Source organism: Carassius gibelio, chromosome B3 (genome assembly GCF_023724105.1).
Source record: "Carassius gibelio isolate Cgi1373 ecotype wild population from Czech Republic chromosome B3, carGib1.2-hapl.c, whole genome shotgun sequence".
In the NCBI taxonomy this organism is placed as follows: Eukaryota; Metazoa; Chordata; class Actinopteri; order Cypriniformes; family Cyprinidae; genus Carassius; species Carassius gibelio.
In genome coordinates this window covers 41,906,515-41,933,783 of record NC_068398.1, presented here as the reverse complement: position 1 = coordinate 41,933,783, position 27,269 = coordinate 41,906,515, and the positions used below count along the sequence as shown (strand labels likewise).

General features: G+C 41.4%; 5 non-coding genes across 5 annotated transcripts; all 5 read left to right on the top strand.

Annotated features, from left to right (window-relative positions):
- Positions 1 to 17,875: 17,875 nt before the first annotated feature.
- On the top strand, positions 17,876 to 17,957 carry trnal-uag (transfer RNA leucine (anticodon UAG)). The gene has a single exon. It is a non-coding gene; the product is annotated as a tRNA-Leu (tRNA).
- Positions 17,958 to 18,670: 713 nt separating this feature from the next.
- trnal-uag (transfer RNA leucine (anticodon UAG)) lies at positions 18,671 to 18,752 on the top strand. Its single transcript has one exon. It is a non-coding gene; the product is annotated as a tRNA-Leu (tRNA).
- Positions 18,753 to 20,703: 1,951 nt separating this feature from the next.
- trnal-uag (transfer RNA leucine (anticodon UAG)) lies at positions 20,704 to 20,785 on the top strand. Its single transcript has one exon. It is a non-coding gene; the product is annotated as a tRNA-Leu (tRNA).
- A 1,526-nt stretch (positions 20,786 to 22,311) lies between these two features.
- trnal-uag (transfer RNA leucine (anticodon UAG)) lies at positions 22,312 to 22,393 on the top strand. The gene has a single exon. It is a non-coding gene; the product is annotated as a tRNA-Leu (tRNA).
- A 4,212-nt stretch (positions 22,394 to 26,605) lies between these two features.
- On the top strand, positions 26,606 to 26,687 carry trnal-aag (transfer RNA leucine (anticodon AAG)). Its single transcript has one exon. It is a non-coding gene; the product is annotated as a tRNA-Leu (tRNA).
- Positions 26,688 to 27,269: the final 582 nt, after the last annotated feature.

The following is a 27,269-nucleotide window of genomic DNA, read 5'->3' as shown; positions in this document are numbered from 1 at the left end:
AATAAAATAGACAGTCAAAGAATAATAAAGAAAACGCATGAGACAAAATAAAAAACTAAATTCAAAAAGGTATGACACATAGTGAAGAATAAAAAGTAGGGTGAAATGGGTAAAAATAGTTAAATTACAGTTTTTCTCAGTCACTTTGGTGCATTTTTCAAAACAGAAATGAAATTTTCAAAACTACTTGTACAACCTCCACATCATCTAGTCATTAATACACATCATAAAACCAGTTTCTCATTCTTTTGAACAAGTTGCGATTGCTATTGTACATTCATGCAATTGATTACGCACATTTATCTGCGGTTTCCTACATTATCAGTTGCTAATGTCATGTTGCTCAAAATGTATTATATGGTTTTCTGTGCAATAGTGTTACCCCTCAAAACATCTAGTCTTTAGTTCATCGTATAAGTCATTAAATGCAAAATGGTTAATCTAGTTGTCATAAACTGCCAAGCACACTTTTTATTTGTATTTTTACACACTATTACAGTTTTTCTCAGTCGCTTTGGTACATTTCTCTAATCATTCTTGAGATTTGCAAAACAGTAAGTGCATTTCTCAAAACAACTCGTACAAATATCAAAACACAATGGATGACCTGCAAAAGCCAGTCTCTTGCTCAAAATCCTTAGTTCATCTCTCAAAAATAAATATCTGTGTCAATGAACATGTCAGTGCCATCAGAATGACAAGTCCTTGTGTCATGGTGTACGGATAAGACAGTCAAATTGCTTAGTCATGTTGTCAATTTAACAGTGGAGGGATGTTCTGATGTAAACTACTGTATTGAACAGTATGCCATATGCTTATGTATGCCATATATCCATTTCAAAACTACACATTTACACATTACTGTTTGTGGGATGTTGATTGAAAGAGACTGGATAGAATTCACAGTTACACTTTTACTAGTGGTCTGACCAAAAAAATAAAAAAATAAAAAATACTTTTACAATGCCATTGTGATATAGAAAAGGAAATATGGGAACAAAGATGAAAATAATTCCATTTTCAGAATTTGTAACTCTTGTGTTGTCCTTTGTCTATACAGTATAAGCTTTCCTACTGAAGATTCATGAGATGAACCTTTGAGCTATTTCAGAGAAATGGTTTATCATTGGTTTATCATCTACATTCTCTTCATTAATAAAGATTCACTTGCACAATTCATGCCAAATTGACAAAACATCTAATAATAGTGTGTAAAAATACAAATAAAAAGTGTGCTTGGCAGTTTATGACAACTAGATTAACCATTTTGCATTTAATGACTTATACGATGAACTAAAGACTAGATGTTTTGAGGGGTAACACTATTGCACAGAAAACCATATAATACATTTTGAGCAACATGACATTAGCAACTGATAATGTAGGAAACCGCAGATAAATGTGCGTAATCAATTGCATGAATGTACAATAGCAATCGCAACTTGTTCAAAAGAATGAGAAACTGGTTTTATGATGTGTATTAATGACTAGATGATGTGGAGGTTGTACAAGTAGTTTTGAAAATTTCATTTCTGTTTTGAAAAATGCACCAAAGTGACTGAGAAAAACTGTATTAGATGTTTTGTTAATTTGGCATGAATTGTGCAAGTGAATCTTTATTAATGAAGAGAATGTAGATGATAAACCAATGATAAACCATTTCTCTGAAATAGCTCAAAGGTTCATCTCATGAATCTTCAGTAGGAAAGCTTATACTGTATAGACAAAGGACAACACAAGAGTTACAAATTCTGAAAATGGAATTATTTTCATCTTTGTTCCCATATTTCCTTTTCTATATCACAATGGCATTGTAAAAGTATTTTTTATTTTTTTATTTTTTTGGTCAGACCACTAGTAAAAGTGTAACTGTGAATTCTATCCAGTCTCTTTCAATCAACATCCCACAAACAGTAATGTGTAAATGTGTAGTTTTGAAATGGATATATGGCATACATAAGCATATGGCATACTGTTCAATACAGTAGTTTACATCAGAACATCCCTCCACTGTTAAATTGACAACATGACTAAGCAATTTGACTGTCTTATCCGTAAACCATGACACAAGGACTTGTCATTCTGATGGCACTGACATGTTCATTGACACAGATATTTATTTTTGAGAGATGAACTAAGGATTTTGAGCAAGAGACTGGCTTTTGCAGGTCATCCATTGTGTTTTGATATTTGTACGAGTTGTTTTGAGAAATGCACTTACTGTTTTGCAAATCTCAAGAATGATTAGAGAAATGTACCAAAGCGACTGAGAAAAACTGTAAGTGAAAGGTAAAGAAGAGATTGTAACCAAGTGACTATAAAACTAAAAAGTTGATTTTTGGGGGTAATAATATAAATAAAGATATGGCAGCCACACCAGTGGAAATAATTGGAATCAAAATATCCACTGTGTAAAGAGCAAATAAACAAAATCTCAAAAAATGGCAGAAGAGAACAAAAAATATGACGACAAAATGGCCAAAGGAAGGGACATTTGATGTAGCATTGTGTGAGGAAATGGAAACTCTGATAAAAAACTATAAAACTAAAAGCATCAGTATGAAAAGAGAAAAAAGGGACACAAAGAGGGAAAAAGTGAAAGGAGTAATTGCTCTGTTTAAAAAGAAGGTGAGGATATGTTGAAGAGTATAAAACAGGCTAGGAAAGTCCTGAAGGGGACAGAGAAAGATAACATGAGAAAAGAAAAGTTATTTTCAGAGCCCCCCTAGTTGCCAGTACAAGGAGAGTTCCCAATACTCAAGGGAACAGTGGAGGTAACCGGAGAACTAGAGTTAGAAGGGCAGATAGAAATATATGAGGAAAAGAAGCCAGCTGTGAAAACACAGAGGCAACCCAGAAAGGATAAGTGCAGGAGCCCTAAAACAATAAAGTTAACTGTATGAAGGTTGTTTTAGAGAAAAATAAATACAAATGTTCCAAGAAATGGACTAATATAGAGATGGCAGATATGGTGGAATATAGAAATAATAATAAATTAATTAAAATAAGATATGCATTTAGTATTTAATAACTTGTCTGAATAGATTAATTTAAAAGATGCACGTGCTTAAAACTTTAAATCTAATATGTGAAGACATCTAAAATTTGTATCTTGTTATCCTGGGACAGTATGAAAGTTAATCCATTACAGAGTTTCAGAGATTGGGCTTGTGTAAATGTCAAAAATAAAAGAAATAACTTGTGCAATGTGGAATGAAAGCAAGATTGGGTGACCAATTTAATAGACATTTGGATTCAAAAGCTATAGGCATTTTACAATAGGAAGGGAACTAGTTACTTAAAGAATTACATTTAATTATTTTATTTACAATAATAGGAATAATTTTATGTTGGTTAGGAAACATTAATTCACAAATACCAGATTATTCTGAATCATGTATGCAAATATAGAAGAAAAATTATGATTGAAGTCTTTATTTTACCATATGCATGTCTGACTGTTATAAAAGGAAGGTTTATTTTATTTTATTGCAGTATATTTAGATAATAAAGGTAGCTGATTTCTGCATTTTGCAAAGAAGAAAAAATGCTTGCTATTTTCCGGCAATGAAGAACTTGCTTAACTAACAAAGAGTAAGAGAACTGCTGTTTTCAACCAGATTATTTTGTTTTTATTAAGGGACCACTGAAAGAAGAAGTTGAAAAGTGAAAATTAGAAAAAGAGCTGACTGCTCAGAAACAATTTGGTCAGAAGTTACATAGGTACATTTGATTAATGCAGTCTCTGAGTGTTCAAATTTCAGATGACTTCTGGAACAGTGCCTTGACAAAGGAAAGCAATGAAATGGAGTCTGTCGAGGAATGGCAAAGCAGCAAACACAGCTGCAGAGAGAAGAAGATGGAGGGGCTGATGGATGTTCCGCTCCCCTCCTGAAAGAGAAGAACACACTTTTCAGCATGGAGAAAGACTGAAAGCACGAAAAGGTGAATCTTTCACTTGAGACTTTTCCTGAGGGTGAAAAGAACATTATGAAATGCAAAACTCTGGCAGAAAGCAACCAGAAGCCAGACTGAGAAGAAGAAGAAAAACAACGGAGACCGAACACCGCAACATCAGGTCTTTGAGTGCCATCACAGACTGACGACCCAGTACAACAGCCCAGGCTGATGATGTCACCAGAAGGACTTCCATCCCTTCAGTGCACAGGTCCTGCATATTCAATGAACACTATAGAGACTGCTTCAAATGTTAATTATTTTATTTAATTATTTTATTTATTATGTTTTAATCTTGATTATTCACTGGTCTCACAGCATTTCTTTAAATTCTGTGTTTTAACTAACTCTCTCAATCTGCTTTTCAATAGGTACCAGTCCAGCCTCATGTCTTAAAGAAAAAATAATTTTGATAGACAGAAGTGAGTACTTGACTCACCAATCAGATAAACATGGAGCTGGATTTGGCATAGTAAGACAGTTTCATTAAACAACTAGGGGAAAATGCATAACTGAATCCTTGACAACAATGCTGAGTTCTTTGGGAAAGAAGAGAATAAATAAATAAAATAAAAACGGGTATCTTGATGAACAATAGAAAAATATATATTGTTGAGAAAATAGAAATATTGGTCACTCCATTATGTCATTTTCAAAGGTAAAACTGAATAAAATAATATTGAATAAAAAATTATTCCAAAGATCCAAAATCATGTAATCACATATACTGTCATCACTGGGGATAACCAGATGGAAATGTTGATGGCCATGGATCCAAGAAGATTTACAGAGATCTCCAATCCTCTTCTCAGAGTCGCTCATGAGCAATAACAAAAAAATTATTTGACTAAACTTTAAATTAGACAAACACATGACATTTGACAAATGATAATTGGCTCTCTCAAATGCCCAATGCCTAGGCCTAATTTTCTAAATAAATCAATCTATGAGATTTTGAAAAAGGAGAGAGAGAGAGAGAGAGAGAGAAAAAAAGGGGGAGTGAAAGTGTGTGAAGAAGTATGAATGATGGTGTTGTATGGCATGAAAGAGAGTGTCTGATGAAACACTGAGGCAATTCGATCAATTTGCCCAAACAGCTGTATACAAATTTGAATGTGGGCCCACAGGGCAAACTTATGCCCAGAAAAATAATGACCAGGGATGAATTTGGTTAAGTTTCCTGGTCAGTACCTAGGTCTTGGTTGTGGCAGAAAGAAAAACAGTGCCACACATGCGCAGCATGTGTATAACATGGGAAGGCAGAGCAAAGCAAGCTTGCTCTGTCTACCCAACATTTAACTTTCTTTTCAGCATATCATGATGGAGCAGATTGTGTCAAAAGGATGAAATACTGTCTTTCTAAATGCTAAAATAAATAAAGTGGGTTGAGTGTTTTCCAGGTCAAAAGGCCTATGCTACTGAGCAACATAGGCCTAGATAAATTATCCATTAATATAGTGGAACTCAGTTTACAAAACAAAGAGATAACTAAATAAGCAAATTGTTGAGAATAAAATTGAAAGGAATTAAAAAATAGTAAAGACAGCACAGGAATTGTGAAAACTCAAAAAGGGGCCAAGACAGCCCTCAACCCACATTACATTTCCCCAGGTCACACCTAGAAGGACGACTGGCAAGATGAACAAATTAGCATGCTTGATAACACTAACAAAACACTCTGAAGTTTTCCATTTACAGGTGACAGCAGTTCCAGTAAAGCCAAGGAATGCTTTGCTCCATCAAAGAGAACCAGTGAGGGTGCAATAATGATCTCAAGAGAGCCTTTCATTAATCAGCAAAATGGTTACAGAGTGACACCTGAGTTCACATCTCTAACCTTAAAATACTCCACAAGCTTCAACAACTCCACACAGCATGAAGTGAGGGATGAAGGGTGTGCTAGTAACGACCCACCCTTGCCAACGAGGGAAAGACCATTGCAACGACTCGCAAAGAGTCTCCCTGGTGAAGATGGAATGAGAGAATGATGGGACTGCTACTGAGATCAAAATACTTGGGTGCAGATATGAGCCAACAAATAGAAAAGAAAAAATGGAAAGAGAATTTTAAGTAATGGTAGATGAAGAATTTGAAGGTTATGAGAAGGGAAATATGGATGTAGGAAGATTTGAAGGGAAAATAGAGCAACAAATAGAATGAAAGGAGCAAAATAGAAAATTGAAGAAGGAAAAGTATGTGTTATGGTTTGGGGAAAATGCTGTATTTATAGAAGGGAGCATTTAATGAAGAACTGATCAAATTGAAAAGGCTAAGAATGGTAGATAAAGAAAATGTTGGAAAAGATAATAAAATGTAAGACTGGTTTAATTTACAGTTAGGAGCATGTGGAGCATAGTTTATAACTAAATTGGGAAAGTTTTTAGGAATTGCATTAATGACAGGATATTTACTATTTTACTGTATACTTCCTATATTGAGGTCGCTAGTCAAAGCCACAGTTAAGCAAATTAAATTCAAAGATATCAAAATAATGGGAAATTGATACATAAGGTATCTAAGCTGAAGATCAACTCTTATAATCTTGTGATATTCAATGTGTGATGTGATTTGTATTTGTATGTGTATGTATTTGTATGCCTTTTATACATAACTGTGATAACCAGGCAAATGCTGAACCAATTGCACATTCATGCTTTTAACAATGTTTACTATTAAAGAGGGGTTAGGGAGACTGGATCTTTTACTCACTCCTTGTCAAATTGTCAAAGAGATGTTTGGTCCAGTAATCCCTCAGAGTGGAATTTCATAATCTAGTCACTGGTGATAATACAATGTGACGTACTTAGTCACTAGGTAGTGTAAATAATATGACTGGATTATGGAGTAGCACTCTGGATAAGAATAATCAAATGTGAGACTTATTAAGTCTCAAAGGGGAGAATATGTGGAAGATTTTTATTAGTAAGATTTTAATCAATCAAGAATAATCAATGTGAATCAAGCCATTTTTGTTGCTAGTTGTTTTTCCATTATAATCCTATAGGTAATGGATAGAAAGTTGCTTACGTGCTGGAATGTTCAGAACTGAGGAGAAACATATGGCCAGAAAGGGCCTTTCATTATACAAAAACAAGTAGGGGCCTCTCCTCCCTAGGGAGGGATCAAAATTGCAAGCATAAGGAAAAGTTTGACTATTTGGAAACGCCCTGTATAGGGTATATAATGAGATGCAACCTAGCATTTCGGGAGATCTCCTTGCAACGAGCTCTCGGCTTTGTTTTGCTTAAAATAAAGTATTTTCTTCTGAGAGAAAAATCCCTGACTGAGTTCGATTCTTTGGAGAACCGGCAAAATACACCACATGATCGATATGATTCATCTTCATTCACCGCTTCGAACTGATGGCGGTCATATAAGAATAGAATAGAATAAGAATAGAATAAATCTTTATTGTCCACCGGGGTGGAAATTTTTCTTTGCGTCACCGCAACATACAGAACAAATAAACATACAGACAATATCTCAGGCATATTGAAGAAATATTCCTAGATAACTCAAAGTAAAAATAACAATAAAAATAAAGAAAGATACAGTGCAAAATATCATATTAAGAGTAATATACTTAAATACATTAAAACAGCAGCTCATTTGTTTGTTGTTACTTTGTTTGGTTAAGAATACTAATTGCATTTGGAATAAAAGATTAAAAAAAAAAAAAAAAAGTGAAGTGACATTCAGCCAAGTATGGTGACCCATACTCAGAATTTGTGCTCTGCATTTAACCCATCCAAAATGCACACACACAGAGCAGTGAACACACACACAGAGCAGTGAACACACACACACACACACACACACACACACTGTGAGCACACACCCGGAGCAGTGGGCAGCCATTTATGCTGCGGTGCCTGGGGAGCAGTTGGGGGTTCGATGCCTTGCTCAAGGGCACCTAAGTCGTAGTATTGAAGGTGGAGAGAGAACTGTACATGCACTCCCCCCCACCCACAATTCCTGCCGGCCCAAGACTAGAACCCACAACCCTTCGATTGGGACCCAATCCAACCCTCTAACCATTAGGCCACGACTTCCCCATTTTCATAAGTACTATTAGCCAGAGGCACTCTGTGGCGCCTCCCAGACTTCAGAAGCTCAAACTCGCTAGAGAGGGGGTGAGTACTATCTACAGTGATTTTCCTAGCTTTCTTCCTCGTTCTGTCAATATATATTTGGGACAGTGGTTTTTGTGGTTTTCCTACTATTTTATTGTCACTATCCTGTTGAGCTTTTTCTTAAGCTTGCAGTTTAAATGGTCAATCCAAGCAGAGAGATGGAAAGTTAAAACACTTTCAATGTGTGTGATATACACAAGCTCGATAATCTGAGCACTGACCCCCAGGCTGTTCAGTCGTCTAAGAAGACTGAGTCGTTGTGAGCATTTCTTAAAGATAAATTCTGTATTATCAGTAAAACTCAGGTTGTTATCGAGACCCGTACCTAGATATTTAAAAGTTTCCACATTTTCAGCTACTTGACCATTAAGTAAAACTGGCTCTGTTATTATGCCTTGTTTTTTTAAAAAAATTAGCTCGTTTGTCTTTGCCACATTAATTTCTAGCTCGCTATCTTTGCACCATGCTTCAAGGGCCTTTACCTGTGCAAGATAAGAGGCTTCACCCAAGGGGTTCGTTTTTTGTAAGAGTCCAACTAAGGCCATATCATCTGCGTATTTTATCAATTTAAAAGTGCTATTGTTTATATTAAAATCATTTGTAAATAGGGAAAAAAAGCATAGGTGAAAGAACGCTGCCTTGTGGGCAACCTGTACTAATGGTATGCACTCCAGACAAAAGGCCGTTTACACTTACCATCTGAGTACGACAGGAGAGAAAATCTCTGATCCAGAGAATAAAGCTGTTATCTATATTATTATTAGCTAGTCTTTGCAGGAGAATATGTAACTTCATAGAATTAAATGCTGCACTAAAATCTATAAATAAAACTCCAGCATACCCTTTAGGGAGTGCAAGTTGTTTTGAAATAAGGTCTAAAAGGACCAGCACAGCATCATCTGTCCCTCTGTTACTTCTATAAGCGAACTGCAGCGGATCTGTCATGCTGGTTACTTGGGAGGTCAGGAGATCTACCAGGACCCTCTCCATTGTTTTACATAATATGGAGGTGATGACTATGGGTCGAAAATCTTCAGGCTTACTTGCACCAGGCTTTTTAGGTATCAGCCTTATGAAAGAAAATTTCCAAGATGTGGGTACCCCTGCAACTAGAAGAAAGTTAAAAAGCCTTGTGAAAACACCTTTTAATTGTGAGGCACAGTCTTTAAGTAGGCGGGCTTTTAGGCCATCTGGGCCGGTGGCCTTATTCGGCTTTAATTTAGTGAGGCTTTTAGCAACAGCGTCTTCTGTGATAAATATAGGTGAACTTATGGGAAGATTTTTACAGATGTCATCACACTCATCCTTATCATCCACAGTATCAAACCTGCAGAAGAACGTGTACATTTCATCTACAAGAGTTTGACTGCAAGCTACAGAACAGTTGCTTTTATTGCAGCTTTTTCCCATTAAAATATTTAAGCCCTCCCAAGCCTGTTTTATATTCCCACTAAAATGTTCTCTCTATTGTGTTTTTATATTCAGTTTTTGCCTTTAGGATATCCCCCCTTAATTGTTTCCTTTTTTCCTGAGCTAATTCCATGTTGCCTGAACAGAAGGCAATCTTTCTTTCATTAAGGCAGGTTTTTAATTGTTTGGAAACCCAGGGTTTGTTATTTGGGAATATTTTAATAGTCTTTGTTTCAGACACACAGTCCTCACAAAACTTAATATATGTTGTTAAAGTGTTCGTAAGTTCATTCCCATCCTGGCAGGATTCGAAGAAGTGTCCCAGTTTGTGTTGTCAAAACAGTCCCTGAGTTGATCTTTATTTGTTCCAGACCACGTCTGTATCTGCTTGATAACTGGTTTTGTCCTTTTGAGCATAGCTTTATATTTAGGCAATAAATGAATTACATTATGATCGGATTTGCCTAGGGGTGGTCTACACACTGCTTTTTATGCCTTAGGGATATTTCCATAGCAGCAGTCAAGGGTCCGGTTTAACCGTGTGGTACAGTCAACATATTGATGAACAGTTGGCAGATGTGTAGACAAGTTACATAAGTTGAAATCCCCGAGGACCAAGACAGGCTGATCTGCGGAGGGGCGAGTGCATTACAGCATGTGGCGCTGTAATTCTGCCACAGAGATACACTTAAAATGGACAAGAAGACATGGATTTGCTGATAAACCTTGCGTGTGGTACACAAGTAAACATTTATTAATCCGTGTTAATGTTAGCGTTCAGTGTTTGTTCATGTTTTTGTTGCTGTTACGTGATGTAGTGGTGTTTGATTAGGGGCGAGACGTGGTCTAATGACGCCATATTTTCAGAAAATGTACGGATTCCCCTTCCGGGTGAAACACTAAAGCGGTGTTTTTTTTTAATATATCCCCTCTGGGACCCGGCTTCAAAACATCTGTTTCACTCTTCCAAAACGCCAGATCCGTGTGGACGAAAATGCCTATCCGGTAAAAAATTTGTGCACCGAAAAAAAAGAGGAAAAAATAAAAATATATTTTTTGTTTTGTACTACTTGATTGATCTTGAGTTAGTAAATAATGTACATTTCTACATTTTGGACTTTTATTTATGTTGCCTAGCAGCTATGGATTTTAATTTTACTATTATAGGTGAACATATAGGTGCATATATATGTGCATATATGTACCTATTTAGGTATATGTATGCACATATATATGTGTACATATATGTACATATATGTGTGCTTATATGTACTTATATGTACATATAATATAGGAAAACGGCCAATTTTATGTGTCACATATATTAAAAACCTATATCAAAACCTATATTGAAACATATATGTTTATATAGGTTTTTTCCATGTGGGAGAGAGTGTGCAACAAATAACATGAAGTTCACGCATTAACAGGACCCAGCATAAATATACAGCTTGATAACGAGCAATAGTATCGATTATAAATGAAAATTGTTAATGATATTGTTAATATCCCCACATCTGAAAGCTTTACCTATTGTAGTTTGTGCAAGTTGTGCATACAACAGACATTTTTTCTTCACTTTTTTGTTTGCACATCTCTGTAATTTCTATCTGCACAATCTTAGCTGCGTTTAGCAGGCGTGTGTCAGTGCTAGAATTAGGCAGAGATTAGGACTGTTTTAAAGCCTTTTTCCACTAAAACATTGATGAGCATCATCTCATTTTCACATCAACATAAAATATCTGATCGCAAAACAATCAGGAAAACAAGCATTTCATGCAAATTTTAAAGTCACTACATAAATGTATATAGTCAAAATTCCATTAATATTTTTGGTCACAAACTGTTTAAGTCACACTATGGAGCCCTGTATCTGGCTATGTGTAAATGATTGTGAAATCCAACCTTGTGGATTACTGTCTCTCCTCCTGAGCCTTTAGTTGTGTGGGTCCAGGAAGGCAGCTTATGTGTCTGGATAGTGCTGCACAAATCTTTCAACCACGAGAAATGCAGTTCCAGCATGGCCGTACATCCAGGACAGCAGAATGGTCAGGATGACCTGAAACCAACTGAAATCAATTTAAATGTATTTAGTCTTGCCGGAGTGATGCTGAAACAACCAGGTTTAGTTTTTCTAATCCAGGATAAACTCTTCCTTCCAGTCTTCATGATGAATGATCCCTTGATCCTGGATCCTTGCTGCCATCCACTTGGAGATTATTTGGATGATATGTAGTTGTGTCTAAATGGGTAATGAATCAACGTATAAAATTTTGTTTAAAAAATACTGATAGCAGCACTATTGATACTGTAGCTTATATACATTTTTCAGTACTGAAGTCGGGAACCAAATTAGTAACAGTTCTTGAAATCCATCTCTACTTGTAATCACTGTTGTCCTGTTACTGCTGCCCAGACTGTCTTTACACCTGATAAAAAAAATAATAATAAAAAGGAAGAAAAAAAAAATTTGTCTGGTAACAGATGAGGATCTTTTCTGAGTCATTGACTCAACTGGTGGCAGTCATGACCTAAAAATGTATTTGTTCATTAAAGATTTGTTAAAACTAAAGTATCAGATCTGTCTGTGAATGAAACATCACTAGCTGTAAAAAAAAGACAACTAACACCAATAATGAGCAGATGACAAATTATAGGCCTGTCGCCAGAGGGAGAAAGTCGCAAATTATTAATTCTACATAAACTGAACTTAATTTCAGCAATCTCTGTCTAATTAAATGGTTCTACAGTGGTTTATTTATTTATTTATTTTTAAGTGGTATGTTGTTCCTGTAGCTCAGTTGGTAGAGCATTGTGCTATCAAGTGCAAGGTTGGGGGTTCAATTCCCTGGGAGCACAAGATAGGTTAAAGTTGATAGCTTGAATGCCTTGTAAGTTGCTTTGTATAAAAGCGTCTGCTAAATGCATAATTTTATTTATTAAAGTTATGGCTAATTAGATGTTAGAGGTAATGTGGCTGACGTTCATGCTTGGGCCAATGTCAGCCAGACTTACGTGTGCTGTCTGGGATTATTTTTCATCATTTACCATTTATATCATTCTATTATTTTACTTATTCATTTATTATTTTACATTTACATTTATTCATTTAGCAGACTCTTTTATCAAAAGCGACTTACAAATGAGGACAGTGGAAGCAATCAAAAACAACAAAAAGAGCAATGGGTGGAAACAGATGGATGGAAAAGCAAAAGGATGGAAACAGCCAGTTTTACTCATTGAAAAGGGCTTAGTGTGGTAGCGTTGCCTCTATTTCCGGAAGGTGGAAGGCGAAAAAAGGAATGGAAAGAAACTCTCACCCTGGTAGCGTGGCCGAGTGGTCTAAGGCGCTTTTTTTTTTTTTATTGTTAATTGCTTTAAATAAATGAAGTTTCTGGGTTAATTAAATGTATATATATGCTTTGTTTGATATTTGTTTCATTAAATTTTAATACACCAATGGAAATGTGTATTGTTATTATTAGTTATTTAGTAGTTGTTGTATTAATTTTTATTCTGATTAAGCATGTTATTATTTGTAGTTGTATTCATATTTATTTTAAGCATGTTATTAGTTGTGATTTTATTGATATTAAATCAGATTTTTTTAAGGTTGCATTCATTCAAGACACCTTCAAATCTGTCATTTCTTATTAAAAAAGGATGCAAAAATAGTCATTATTATGCTGAAAAATGTCTGTGACAAATGACAAAGTGCAAATGATCTTTTTATAGGAATACGTTCTATTGTTGAAGTGTACTGATGAAATGTTTACTAAAGTACAAATAAAAAAGCAATAATTCTCTTTTTTTTTTACAATTATGCCAACATAACAGTAATTAATATAAAACAAATTAAATTTATATAAGTTTTTTAAAAAAATTATTAAAATGGAAATAAAAGTAAAATAAATGTAGAAATCAAAACGCATTTCTCAATTTATTTTTTTAATTTATTTTACAATTATGCAAACAGAACAGTAATGAATATTAAATTAAGTTTTCAAACAATAAATTAAAAAGGTAAAAGTAAAAGTTAAATAGGATTTAAAAAGCAGTAAATAAAGTTAAATAAAATAATGTTAAACACAAATATTAACAATAGTGAACTATATTTAAACAACTATATACACAACAATAAATAAAAATATACAGTGTATACATTATTTGGGAACAGTTCTCTGAATTTCCTCTAACCACTGTTCTTTTGTAACGTTCTCAGTCTGTGGACAGTATGTACACCTTGCCCCTGTACTGGCTATGTCCCGTTGCACTGGTTTTGAATTGTCCACACTTCCTGCAAGTGTTTGCCTTGTAGGGTCTCTTGGGCATGGTTTGTGGAGCCGGTTGTGAATTGGTGCTCTGCACAACTGTAGGCTCTAACAGTGGCATCCTATGGACCGCTGACAGTCTTTGAACCATTTGCACACCCTGGAACACTGGCACACCCTGAAACATCGACAAAAATATGGTTTTCTGGTATTAAAAAAAAGTTTAATAATTCTTACAGAATGGAACGTGAAAAGTGTCTTCATAGAATACTTTATAGATTATGCCATTACTTACAGAGACAGTACTGCTTGGTATAGAGGGACTAGACACTGCTGCGCTGGGTTTTATTAGCAGTATTGACTCTGAAAATTACTACAAAGTATTTGCAGGATGGAATAATTGTTAATATGTGTAAAGTTAATAATAGCCAGCGTCTATGTGGAATGTTACCTGAGATTGAGAAAGAAAGATAATGCAGCTTTAACACATGAGAAGTATTGAGAGAGATGCCATGAGGGACATGAGTCTAGTCTCGAGAGAAAGCAGACAGGTTACATTCTACATTTATCCTTGACCATGTGACTTAAACCAAATCTGAGATATTTAAACTGACCATTCAGCAGACAACAGGTGCCCCCACTGTACAAGAGGGGTGACAATTAGTAGGTCTCAGCCAGCATCTCATAGCATTCTTGCTTTTTCTTTTTTTCTTCATCTTACGTTCTGAACTTTCTTGAATTTTAATTGAGCACATACTTACTAATACTAAGTGGTATTATTAAAAAAGTTAAATAGTAATTCTTACCATTGAAAATTGTGTTGCAACTCTTGCTTCCACAGGTGCAGTAGGCTGGGGCTGGGGCTGGGGCTGGGGCAGGGGCATGGGATGAGGCTGGGGGTCAGGCTGACTCTGCTCCGTGGCCTTCTTTGCTGTTTCAGCAGCATGAGGTTCTTCCACCACCCTTTGTGCTGGTCCAGTAGAGGCCTAAGACGACCAAAAAAAAAAAAAACCTTTAATACATAATTCAGAAAGAAACCTTTTCAGTAAATATACTAATAATACTAATAAAAAACACTTGCTACATTAATGTTACCTTTGGAGATTGAAAATCACAGATTTCAGCACACCTCCAAGCAAGGTTGTTTGGCCACGAGACAGCATCTGACATTTCTCTATCTGTAAGCACTATAACAAATATAATGCACAATACAAGTGAGTCCCTTAAGAGAGCATAAAATGCTTCATTAAATTCATATATTTATTCATTCATTGATTAATATCTGGGACACAAGTCACATTTATCTTATATATAATGTTACAACTGGTATCTCTATTTAGAGGAGAAAGATACAAGACAGGAACATTTCTTAAAACAACTGCAACATTACATAAATGTATTAAAAAAATTATTACACACCCTGGTTTGCACTGTTGAAAGCCATAACATAACACAACCATCACATTACATCGTTCAAATGAATGGGACCAGGTAAATGTTTGTTCTGAAGCCTGATGTGTTGTTCTCTTATGAAAATACATTAAACAAAGATACAAATAATGTTCGATTACGATTATTTTTTATTTTTATTTATCTATAATGCAAAGGTAACAAACACTCACGCTTTGATAAATATCGTACCACTTTTTATGTCGAACTACGCGACAATGACCCTTGTCATAGGTCATGAACTTCAGTAATTAACCTTTTGTACCTCTGACACGCCCCCTGAGGATGGTGTCATTCTTTCGCACACCTTCGACACGGTTCGACAACTTGATTGACACCTGACTAGAAGCGCTGACCCCTCCACCTAGCAGTGATACGCAGAAACGTGCCGTCGAAATCCCCCTGCTCTCTGATTGGTCAAATGTCACGAATGTCAAGAGAATGTTATAAATTGGGCTTTTTGATTGGCTGGAAATGTTAAAGCGCTTCGACGTGATTGGTCCAAATGTCATAGCGCTTCGATGCGATTGGCTGCGCAGTTCGACATTGCTCAACATTTCTGAAATTATGTCGGACTATCCTTTGTCAGCTAGCACTCAGATTTAGGATCCAGTCTCTCTGGGGGCGTGGGTTCGAATCCCATCATTGCTGACGATTTTAGTCAATCCTGTGTTGATCTGTTCTTCAGAACTCACCTCAGACTTGCAGTGACAGCAACATTGCCGCAAGCCCTAACCTGCTAGGGATCAGGTTAGTTTTACAAAAAACAGGATTAGAATGCAGCTTTTCACCCTAGTCAGCATCAGGGAAGCCTTTCCACCGCTCGTAGCGAGCCGGAGAGCGCAGGAGTGCAGGGTAGCATGGCCGAGCGGTCCAAGGTGCTGGATTAAGGCTCCAGTCTCTTCGGGGGCGTGCCTTTGAATCCCATTGCTGCCAGTAGATGCTTTTGGAAGACTGCTGTGGCTGCGCAAAGTGATGCTGCGTGAACGTCCAAATTCAGCCGCTTTTACATTCCTTGCATTTTAGCCAAGTCGGTGCTGAAAGCCTGTCACGGCTTCTGCTCCTTCCTTACAGATGCACCATGTTGAAGCAGGGACGCCAATAGTTTACAATCACAGTGAAGTTACTTCAAAACAGGAAAAATCGCAAAAGGATGGAAACAGCCAGATTTACTCATTGAAAAGGGCTTAGTTTGGTAGCGTTGCCTCTATATCCGGAAGGCGAAAAAAGGAATGGAAAGAAGCAGTCCGTGCTGAAAGCCTGTCACGGCCTCTGCTCTTTCCTTACAGACGCACCGTGTTGAAGCAGGGACGCCATTAGTTTACAATCACAGTAATCACAGTATATAGCCGGAAGGTGAAAAAAGGAATGGAAAGAAGCAGTCGGTGCTGAAAGAAGCAGTCGAAGCAGTCGGTGCTGAAAGCATGTCACGGCCTCTGCTCCTTCCTTACAGATGCACCGTGTTGAAGCAGGGACGCCATTAGTTTACCATCACAGTGAAGTTACTTCAAAACAGGAAAAATCGCTTGCATAAAATTACAGTGGAAAGCAATAAGTAGGCAAAAGGATGGAAGCAGCCAGTTTTACTCATTGAAAAGGGCTTAGTGTGGTAACGTTGCCTCTATTTCCGGAAGGTGGAAGGCAGAAAAAGGAATGGAAATAAACTATCACCCTGGTAGCGTGTGTTCTAAGGCGCTGGATTTAGGCTCCAGTCTCTCTGGGGGTGTGGGTTCGAATCCCACCGCTGCCAGCTGTGGTTTTAATTACAGAGGCCCTGTGTGTACTCGAAGAAGGTTCTGAAAATATGGTGAGAGTACACTTTGCCTTTCAGCGGCCAGGTGCTCAGCCTATCTCCTTTCTGCTAAAGCAGTCAGACTCAGTCCTGCTCCCTGGGCACTGTTCTCCTCTGTGGTTAAGTGACTACTGGAAGTTTCATTACTGACGATTTTAGTCAATCCTGTGTTGATCTGTTCTAGTCAGTATCAGGGAGGCCTTTCCACCCGTCGTATAGAGACGGAGAGCACAGGAGCGCAGGGTAGTGAGGCTGAGCTGTCCAAGGCTGGATTAAGGCTCCAGTCTCTTCGGGGGCGTGGGTTTGAATCCCACCGCTGCCAATAGATGGTTTTGGAAGACTGATGTGGCTGCGCCAAGAGATGGTGCGTGAACGTCCAAATTCAGCCGCTTTTACATTCCTTGCATTTTAGCCAAGTCTGAAAGCCTGTCACAGCCTCTGCTCCTTCCTTACAGATGCACTGTGTTGAAGCAGGGACGCCATTAGTTTACACTCACAGTAAAGTTACTTCAAAACAGGAAAAATCGCTTGAATAAAATAACAGTGGACAGCAATAAGTAGGCAAAAGGATGGAAACAGCCAGTTTTACTCATTGAAACGGGCTTAGTGTGGTAGCTTTGCCTCTATATCCGGAAGGCGAAAAAAGGAATGGAAAGAAGCAGTCGGTGCTGAAAGCCTGTCACGGCCTCTGCTCTTTCCTTACAGATGCACCGTGTTGAAGCAGGGACGCCAATAATTTACCATCACAGTGAATTTAAAAAGGATGGAAACAGCCAGTTTTACTCATTGAAAAGGGCTTAGTGTGGTAGCGTTGCCTCTATTTCCGGAAGGCGGAAAAAGGAATGGCAAGAAACTATCACCCTGGTAGCGTGGCCGAGTGGTCTATGGCGCTGGATTTAGGCTCCAGTCTCTCTGGGGGCGTGGGTTCGAATCCCACCGCTGCCAGCTGTGGTTTTAATTACAGAGGCCCTGTGTGTACTCGAAGAAGGTTCTGAAAACATGGTGAGAGTACACTTTGCCTTTCAGCGGCCAGGTGCTCAGCCTATCTCCTTTCTGCTAAAGCAGTCAGACTCAGTCCTGCTCCCGGGGCACTGTTCTCCTCTGTGGTTAAGTGACTACTGGAAGTTTCATTGCTGACGATTTTAGTCAATCCTGTGTTGATCTGTTCTAGTCAGCATCAGGGAGGCCTTTCCACCCGTCATAGCGAGACGGAGAGCACAGGAGCGCAGGGTAGTGTGGCCGAGAGGTCCAAGGCGCTGGATTAAGGCTCCAGACTCTTCGGGGAGTGGATTCGAAGAGTGCCAATAGATGCTTTTGGAAGACTGCTGTGGCTGCGCAAAGTGATGCTGCGTGAACGTCCAAATTCAGCCGCTTTTACATTCTTTGCATTTTAGCCAAGTCTGAAAGCCTGTCACAGCCTCTGCTCCTTCCTTACAGATGCACCGTGTTGAAGCAGGGACGCCATTAGTTTACAATCACAGTAAAGTTACTTCAAAACAGGAAAAATCGCTTGAATAAAATCACAGTGGAAAGCAATAAGTAGGCAAAAGGATGGAAACAGCCAGTTTTACTCATTGAAAAGGGCTTAGTGTGGTAGCGTTGCCTCTATTTCCGGAAGGTGGAAGGGGGAAAAAGGAATGGCAAGAAACTATCACCCTGGTAGCGTGGCCGAGTGGTCTAAGGTGCTGGATTTAGGCTTCAGTCTCTCTGGGGGCGTGGGTTCGAATCCCACCGCTGCCAGCTTTGGTTTTAATTACAGAGGCCCTGTGTGTACTCGATGAAGGTTCTGAAAACGTGGTGAGAGTACACTTTGCCTTTCAGCGGCCAGGTGCTCAGCCTATCTCCTTCCTGCTAAAGCAGTCAGACTCAGTCCTGCTCCCTGGGCACTGTTCTCCTCTGTGGTTAAGTGACTACTGGAAGTTTCATTGCTGACGATTTTGGTCAATCCTGTGTTGATATGTTCTAGTCAGCATCAGGGAGGCCTTTCCACCCGTCGTAGCGAGACGGAGAGCACAGGAGTGCAGGGTAGCGTGGCGGAGCGGTCCAAGGCGCTGGGTTAAGGCTCCAGTCTCTTCGGGGGCGTGTGTTCGAATCCCACTGCTTCCCATAGATGCTTTTGGAAGACTGCTGTGGCTGCGCAAAGTGATGCTGCGTGAACGTCCAAATTCAGCCGCTTTTACATTCCTTGCATTTTAGCCAAGTCTGAAAGCCTGTCACAGCCTCTGCTCCTTCCTTACAGATGCACCGTGTTGAAGCAGGGACGCCATTAGTTTACAATCACAGTAAAGTTACTTCAAAACAGGAAAAATCGCTTGAATAAAATAACTGTGGAAAGCAATAAGTAGGCAAAAGGATGGAAACAGCCAGTTTTACTCATTGAAAAGGGCTTAGTTTGGTAGCGTTGCCTCTATATCCGGAAGGCGAAAAAAGGAATGGAAAGAAGCAGTCCGTGCTGAAAGCCTGTCACGGCCTCTGCTCTTTCCTTACAGATGCACCGTGTTGAAGCAGGGACGCCAATAATTTACCATCACAGTGAAGTTACTTCAAAACAGGAAAAATCGCTTGCATAAAATTACAGTGGAAAGCAATAAGTAGGCAAAAGGATGGAAGCAGCCAGTTTTACTCATTGAAAAGGGCTTAGTGTGGTAACGTTGCCTCTATTTCCGGAAGGTGGAAGGCAGAAAAAGGAATGGAAATAAACTATCACCCTGGTAGCGTGTGTTCTAAGGCGCTGGATTTAGGCTCCAGTCTCTCTGGGGGTGTGGGTTCGAATCCCACCGCTGCCAGCTGTGGTTTTAATTACAGAGGCCCTGTGTGTACTCGAAGAAGGTTCTGAAAATATGGTGAGAGTACACTTTGCCTTTCAGCGGCCAGGTGCTCAGCCTATCTCCTTTCTGCTAAAGCAGTCAGACTCAGTCCTGCTCCCTGGGCACTGTTCTCCTCTGTGGTTAAGTGACTACTGGAAGTTTCATTACTGACGATTTTAGTCAATCCTGTGTTGATCTGTTCTAGTCAGTATCAGGGAGGCCTTTCCACCCGTCGTATAGAGACGGAGAGCACAGGAGCGCAGGGTAGTGAGGCTGAGCTGTCCAAGGCTGGATTAAGGCTCCAGTCTCTTCGGGGGCGTGGGTTTGAATCCCACCGCTGCCAATAGATGGTTTTGGAAGACTGATGTGGCTGCGCCAAGAGATGGTGCGTGAACGTCCAAATTCAGCCGCTTTTACATTCCTTGCATTTTAGCCAAGTCTGAAAGCCTGTCACAGCCTCTGCTCCTTCCTTACAGATGCACTGTGTTGAAGCAGGGACGCCATTAGTTTACACTCACAGTAAAGTTACTTCAAAACAGGAAAAATCGCTTGAATAAAATAACAGTGGACAGCAATAAGTAGGCAAAAGGATGGAAACAGCCAGTTTTACTCATTGAAACGGGCTTAGTGTGGTAGCTTTGCCTCTATATCCGGAAGGCGAAAAAAGGAATGGAAAGAAGCAGTCGGTGCTGAAAGCCTGTCACGGCCTCTGCTCTTTCCTTACAGATGCACCGTGTTGAAGCAGGGACGCCAATAATTTACCATCACAGTGAATTTAAAAAGGATGGAAACAGCCAGTTTTACTCATTGAAAAGGGCTTAGTGTGGTAGCGTTGCCTCTATTTCCGGAAGGCGGAAAAAGGAATGGCAAGAAACTATCACCCTGGTAGCGTGGCCGAGTGGTCTAAGGCGCTGGATTTAGGCTCCAGTCTCTCTGGGGGCGTGGGTTCGAATCCCACCGCTGCCAGCTGTGGTTTTAATTACAGAGGCCCTGTGTGTACTCGAAGAAGGTTCTGAAAACATGGTGAGAGTACACTTTGCCTTTCAGCGGCCAGGTGCTCAGCCTATCTCCTTTCTGCTAAAGCAGTCAGACTCAGTCCTGCTCCCGGGGCACTGTTCTCCTCTGTGGTTAAGTGACTACTGGAAGTTTCATTGCTGACGATTTTAGTCAATCCTGTGTTGATCTGTTCTAGTCAGCATCAGGGAGGCCTTTCCACCCGTCATAGCGAGACGGAGAGCACAGGAGCGCAGGGTAGTGTGGCCGAGAGGTCCAAGGCGCTGGATTAAGGCTCCAGTCTCTTCGGGGAGTGGATTCGAAGAGTGCCAATAGATGCTTTTGGAAGACTGCTGTGGCTGCGCAAAGTGATGCTGCGTGAACGTCCAAATTCAGCCGCTTTTACATTCCTTGCATTTTAGCCAAGTCTGAAAGCCTGTCACAGCCTCTGCTCCTTCCTTACAGATGCACCGTGTTGAAGCAGGGACGCCATTAGTTTACAATCACAGTAAAGTTACTTCAAAACAGGAAAAATCGCTTGAATAAAATAACTGTGGAAAGCAATAAGTAGGCAAAAGGATGGAAACAGCCAGTTTTACTCATTGAAAAGGGCTTAGTTTGGTAGCGTTGCCTCTATATCCGGAAGGCGAAAAAAGGAATGGAAAGAAGCAGTCCGTGCTGAAAGCCTGTCACGGCCTCTGCTCTTTCCTTACAGATGCACCGTGTTGAAGCAGGGACGCCAATAATTTACCATCACAGTGAATTCACTTCAAAACAGGAAAAATCGCAAAAGGATGGAAACAGCCAGTTTTACTCATTGAAAAGGGCTTAGTGTGGTAGCGTTGCCTCTATTTCCGGAAGGTGGAAGGCGGAAAAAGGATTGGAAACAAACTATCACCCTGGTAGCGTGTGGTCTAAAGCGCTGGATTTAGGCTCCAGTCTGTCTGGGGGCGTGGGTTCGAATCCCACCGCTGCCAGCTGTGGTTTTAATTACAGAGGCCTTGTGTGTACTCGAAGAAGGTTCTGAAAACATGGTGAGAGTACACTTTGCCTTTCAGCGGCCAGGTACTCAGCCTATCTCCTTTCTGCTAAAGCAGTCAGACTCAGACTCTTAGGGGGCGTGGATTCGAATCCCACCGCTGCCAATTGATGCTTTTGGAAGACTGCTGTGGCTGCGCAAAGTGATGCTGCGTGAACGTCCAAATTCAGCTGCTTTTACATTCCTTGCATTTTAGCCAAGTCTGAAAGCCTGTCACAGCCTCTGCTCCTTCCTTACAGATGCACCGTGTTGAAGCAGGGACGCCATTAGTTTACAATCACAGTAAAGTTACTTCAAAACAGGAAAAACAGCTTGAATAAAATAACAGTGGAAAGCAATAAGTAGGCAAAAGGATGGAAACAGCCAGTTTTACTCATTGAAAAGGGCTTAGTGTGGTAGCGTTGCCTCTATTTCCGGAAGGTGGAAGGCGGAAAAAGGAATGGCAAGAAACTATCACCCTGGTAGCGTGGCCGAGTGGTCTAAGGCGCTGGATTTAGGCTCTAGTCTCTCTGTGGGCGTGGGTTCGAATCCCACCGCTGCCAGCTGTGGTTTTAATTACAGAGGCCCTGTGTGTACTCGAAGAAGGTTCTGAAAATATGGTGAGAGTACACTTTGCCTTTCAGCGGCCAGGTGCTCAGCCTATCTCCTTCCTGCTAAAGCAGTCAGACTCAGTCCTGCTCCCTGGGCACTGTTCTCCTCTGTGGTTAAGTGACTACTGGAAGTTTCATTGCTAACGATTTTGGTCAATCCTGTGTTGATCTGTTCTAGTCAGCATCATGGAGGCCTTTCCACCCGTCGTAGCGAGACGGAGAGCACAGGAGCGCAGGGTAGCGTGGCGGAGCGGTCCAAGGCGCTGGATTAAGGCTCAAGTCTCTTCGGGGGCGTGTGTTCGAATCCCACTGCTGCCGATTGATGCTTTTGGAAGACTGCTGTGGCTGCGCAAAGTGATGCTGCGTGAACGTCCAAATTCAGCCGCTTTTACATTCCTTGCATTTTAGCCAAGTCTGAAAGCCTGTCACAGCCTCTGCTCCTTCCTTACAGATGCACCGTGTTGAAGCAGGGACGCCATTAGTTTACAATCACAGTGAAGTTACTTCAAAACAGGAAAAATCGCTTGAATAAAATAACAGTGGAAAGCAATAAGTAGGCAAAAGGATGGAAACAGCCAGTTTTACTCATTGAAAAGGGCTTAGTGTGGTAGCGTTGCCTCTATTTCCGGAAGGTGGAAGGCGGAAAAAGGAATGGAAAGGAACTATCACCCTGGTAGCGTGTGGTCTAAGGCGCTGGATTTAGGCTCCAGTCTCCCTGGGGGCGTGGGTTCGAATCCCACCGCTGCCAGCTGTGGTTTTCATTACAGAGGCCCTGTGTGTACTCGAAGAAGATTCTGAAAACATGGTGAGAGTACACTTTGCCTTTCAGCGGCCAGGTGCTCAGCCTATCTCCTTTCTGTTAAAGCAGTCAGACTCAGTCCTGCTCCCGGGGCACTGTTCTCCTCTGTGGTTAAGTGACTACTGGAAGTTTCATTGCTGATGATTTTAGGGTGTAGTCACACTAGCCAGTTTGAACCGTGCCCGAGTGCGTTTGACCACCAAAGCGCGGTTCTTTTGACTAGTGTGAGTGCTCCGAATCGTGCCCGGGCGCGGCTCGATTGGCCGGCCCTGGCCTGCTTGGAAGAGGTGGGCCAGGGCACGGTTCAGTTGGACTCGGGCGCGGTTTGCATGCAGTGTGAGCGCTAACCGTGCCGGAGCACGGAAAAGGACTCGTTGCGTCACGGTTTTTCGACGCTCCAAAACCAACATGGCAGGGAAAGGGTTGCTTTGGTCTTCGGCAGAGGTGCAAAATGCATAAAAACTAAAAACTGCAAAGTCCTTGCTGCACTTCAGCTGGTACCTTGCAAACATCCTCATACGAGCAGCGCGATTACGTGAAAATGTTCGCGCCACTAAGGCGACACATCTGTTTAACAACAGGCTGTGAGAGGGCTGTGCACCAAACGACAACAAATTATCCACAAAGAAAACAGTGCGATGTACTCCATTGCGTTCAGAGAGCGCCGCTCTTCCTGTTTATCCCGAAACCGTCGCACCATAATGACGTAAGCGTGCTCCGGCACGAATGCTGAAACCCTATATGTGAGTGCAGGCCAGAGGGGGAGTGGGGAGGGGGGACAATCGTACTCGGGCCCGGTTCATGGCAACCGTGCCTAGTGTGAGTACACCCTTAGTCAATCCTGTGTTGATCTGTTCTAGTCAGCATCAGGGAGGCCTTTCCACCCGTCGTAGCGAGACGGAGAGCACAGGAGCGCAGGGTAGCCTGGCCAAGCGGTCCAAGGCGCTGGATTAAGGCTCCAGTCTCTTCGGGGGTGTGGGTTCGAATCCCACCGCTGCCAATAGATGGTTTTGGAAGACTGCTGTGGCTGCGCAAAGTGATGGTGTTTGAACGTCCAAATTCAGCCGCTTTTACATTCCTTGCATTTTAGCCAAGTCTGAAAGCCTGTCACAGCCTCTGCTCCTTCCTTACAGATGCACCATGTTGAAGCAGGGACGCCATTAGTTTACAATCACAGTAAAGTTACTTCAAAACAGGAAAAGTCGCTTGAATAAAATAACAGTGGAAAGCAATAAGTAGGCAAAAGGATGGAAACAGCCAGTTTTACTCATTGAAAAGGGCTTAGTGTGGTAGCGTTGCCTCTATTTCCGGAAGGTGGAAGGCGGAAAAAGGATTGGAAAGCAGCTATCACTCTGGTAGCGTGGCCAAGTGGTCTAAAGCGCTGGGTTTAGGCTCCAGTCTCTTTGGGGGCGTGGGTTCGAATCCCACAGCTGCTAGCTGTGGTTTTAATTACAGAGGCCCTGTGTGTACTCGAAGAAGGTTCTGAAAACATGGTGAGAGTACACTTTGCCTTTCAGCGGCCAGGTGCTCAGCCTATCTCCTTTCTGCTAAAGCAGTCAGACTCAGTCCTGCTCCCGGGGCACTGTTCTCCTCTGTGGTTAAGTGACTACTGGAAGTTTCATTGCTGACGATTTTAGGGTGTACTCACACTAGCCAGTTTGAACCGTGCCCGAGTGCGTTTGACCACCAAAGCGCGGTTCGTTTGACTAGTGTGAGTGCTCCGAATCGTGCCCGGGCGCGGCTCGATTGGCCGGCCCTGGCCTGCTTGGAAGAGGTGGGCCAGGGCACGGTTCAGTTGGACTCAGGCGCGGTTCGCATGCAGTGTGAGCGCTAACCATGCCGGAGCACGGAAAAGGACGCGTTGCTTCACGGTTTTTCGACGCTCCAAAACCAACATGGCAGGGAAAGGGTCGCTTTGGTCTACGGCAGAGGTGCAAAACGCATAAAAACTAAAAACTGCAAAGTCCTTGCTGCACTTCAGCTGGTACCTTGCAAACATCCTCATACGAGCAGCGCGATTACGTGAAAATGTTCGCGCCACTAAGGCGACACATCTGTTTAACAACAGGCTGTGAGAGGGCTGTGGACCAAACGACACAAAATTATCCACAAAGAAAACAGAGCGATGTACTCCATTGCGTTCAGAGAGCGCCGCTCTTCCTGTTTATCCCGAAACCGTCGCACCATAATGACGTAAGCGTGCTGCGGCACGAATGCTGAAACCCTATATGTGAGTGCAGGCCAGAGGGGGAGTGGGGAGGGGGGACAATCGTACTCGGGCCCGGTTCATGGCAACCGTGACTAGTGTGAGTACACCCTTAGTCAATCCTGTGTTGATCTGTTCTAGTCAGCATCAGGGAGGCCTTTCCACCCGTCGTAGCGAGACGGAGAGCACAGGAGCGCAGGGTAGCGTGGCCAAGCAGTCCAAGGTGCTGGATTAAGGCTCCAGTCTCTTCGGGGGCGTGGGTTCGAATCCCACCGCTGCCAATAGATGCTTTTGGAAGACTGCTGTGGCTGCGCAAAGTGATGCTGCGTGAACATCCAAATTCAGCCGCTTTTACATTTCTTGCATTTTAGCCAAGTCTGAAAGCCTGTCATAGCCTCTGCTCCTTCCTTACAGATGCACCGTGTTGAAGCAGGGACGCCATTAGTTTACAATCAGAGTAATCACAGTATATAGCTAGAAGGCGAAAAAAGGAATGGAAAGAAGCAGTCGGTGCTGAAAGAAGCAGTCGAAGCAGTCGGTGCTGAAAGCCTGTCACGGCCTCTGCTCTTTCCTTACAGATGCACCGTCTTGAAGCAGGGACGCCAATAGTTTACCATCACAGTGAAGTTACTTCAAAACAGGAAAAATAGCTTGAATAAAATAACAGTGGAAAGCAGTAAGTAGGCAAAAGGATGGAAGCAGCCAGTTTTACTCATTGAAAAGGGCTTAGTGTGGTAGCGTTGCCTCTATTTCCGGAAGGTGGAAGGCGGAAAAAGGATTGGAAAGAAACTATCACCCTGATAGCGTGTGGTCTAAGGCGCTGGATTTAGGCTCCACTCTCTCTGGGGGCGTGGGTTCAAATCCCACAGCTGCCAGCTGTGGTTTTAATTACAGAGGCCCTGTGTGTACTCGAAGAAGGTTCTGAAAACATGGTGAGAGGACACTTTGCCTTTCAGCGGCCAGGTGCTCAGCCTATCTCCTTTCTGCTAAAGCAGTCAGACTCAGTCCTGCTCCCGGGGCACTGTTCTCCTCTGTGGTTAAGTGACTACTGGAAGTTTCATTGCTGACGATTTTAGTCAATTCTGTGTTGATCTGTTCTAGTCAGCATCAGGGAGGCCTTTCCACCCGTTGTAGCGAGACGGAGAGCGCAGGAGTGCAGGGTAGCGTGGCTGAGCGGTCCAAGGCGCTGGATTAAGGCTCCAGTCTTTTCGGGGGCGTGGGTTCGAATCCCACTGCTGCCAATAGATGCTTTTGGAAGACAGCTGTGGCTGCGCAAAGTGACGCTGCGTGAACTTCCAAATTCAGCCGCTTTTACATTCCTTGCATTTTAGCCAAGTCTGAAAGCCTGTCACAGCCTCTGCTCCTTCCTTACAGATGCACCGTGTTAAAGCAGGGACGCCATTAGTTTACAATCACAGTAAAGTTACTTCAAAACAGGAAAAATCGCTTGAATAAAATAACAGTGGAAAGCAATAAGTAGGCAAAAGGATGGAAACAGCCAGTTTTACTCATTGAAAAGGGCTTAGTGTTGTAGCGTTGCCTCTATATACGGAAGGCGAAAAAAGGAATGGAAAGAAGCAGTCGGTGCTGAAAGCCTGTCACGGCCTCTGCTCTTTCCTTACAGATGCACCGTGTTGAAGCAGGGACGCCAATAGTTTACCATCACAGTGAAGTTACTTCAAAACAGGAAAAATCGCTTGAATAAAATAACAGTGGAAAGCAGTAAGTAGGCAAAAGGATGGAAGCAGCCAGTTTTACTCATTGAAAAGGGCTTAGTGTGGTAGCGTTGCCTCTATTTCCGGAAGGTGGAAGGCGGAAAAAGG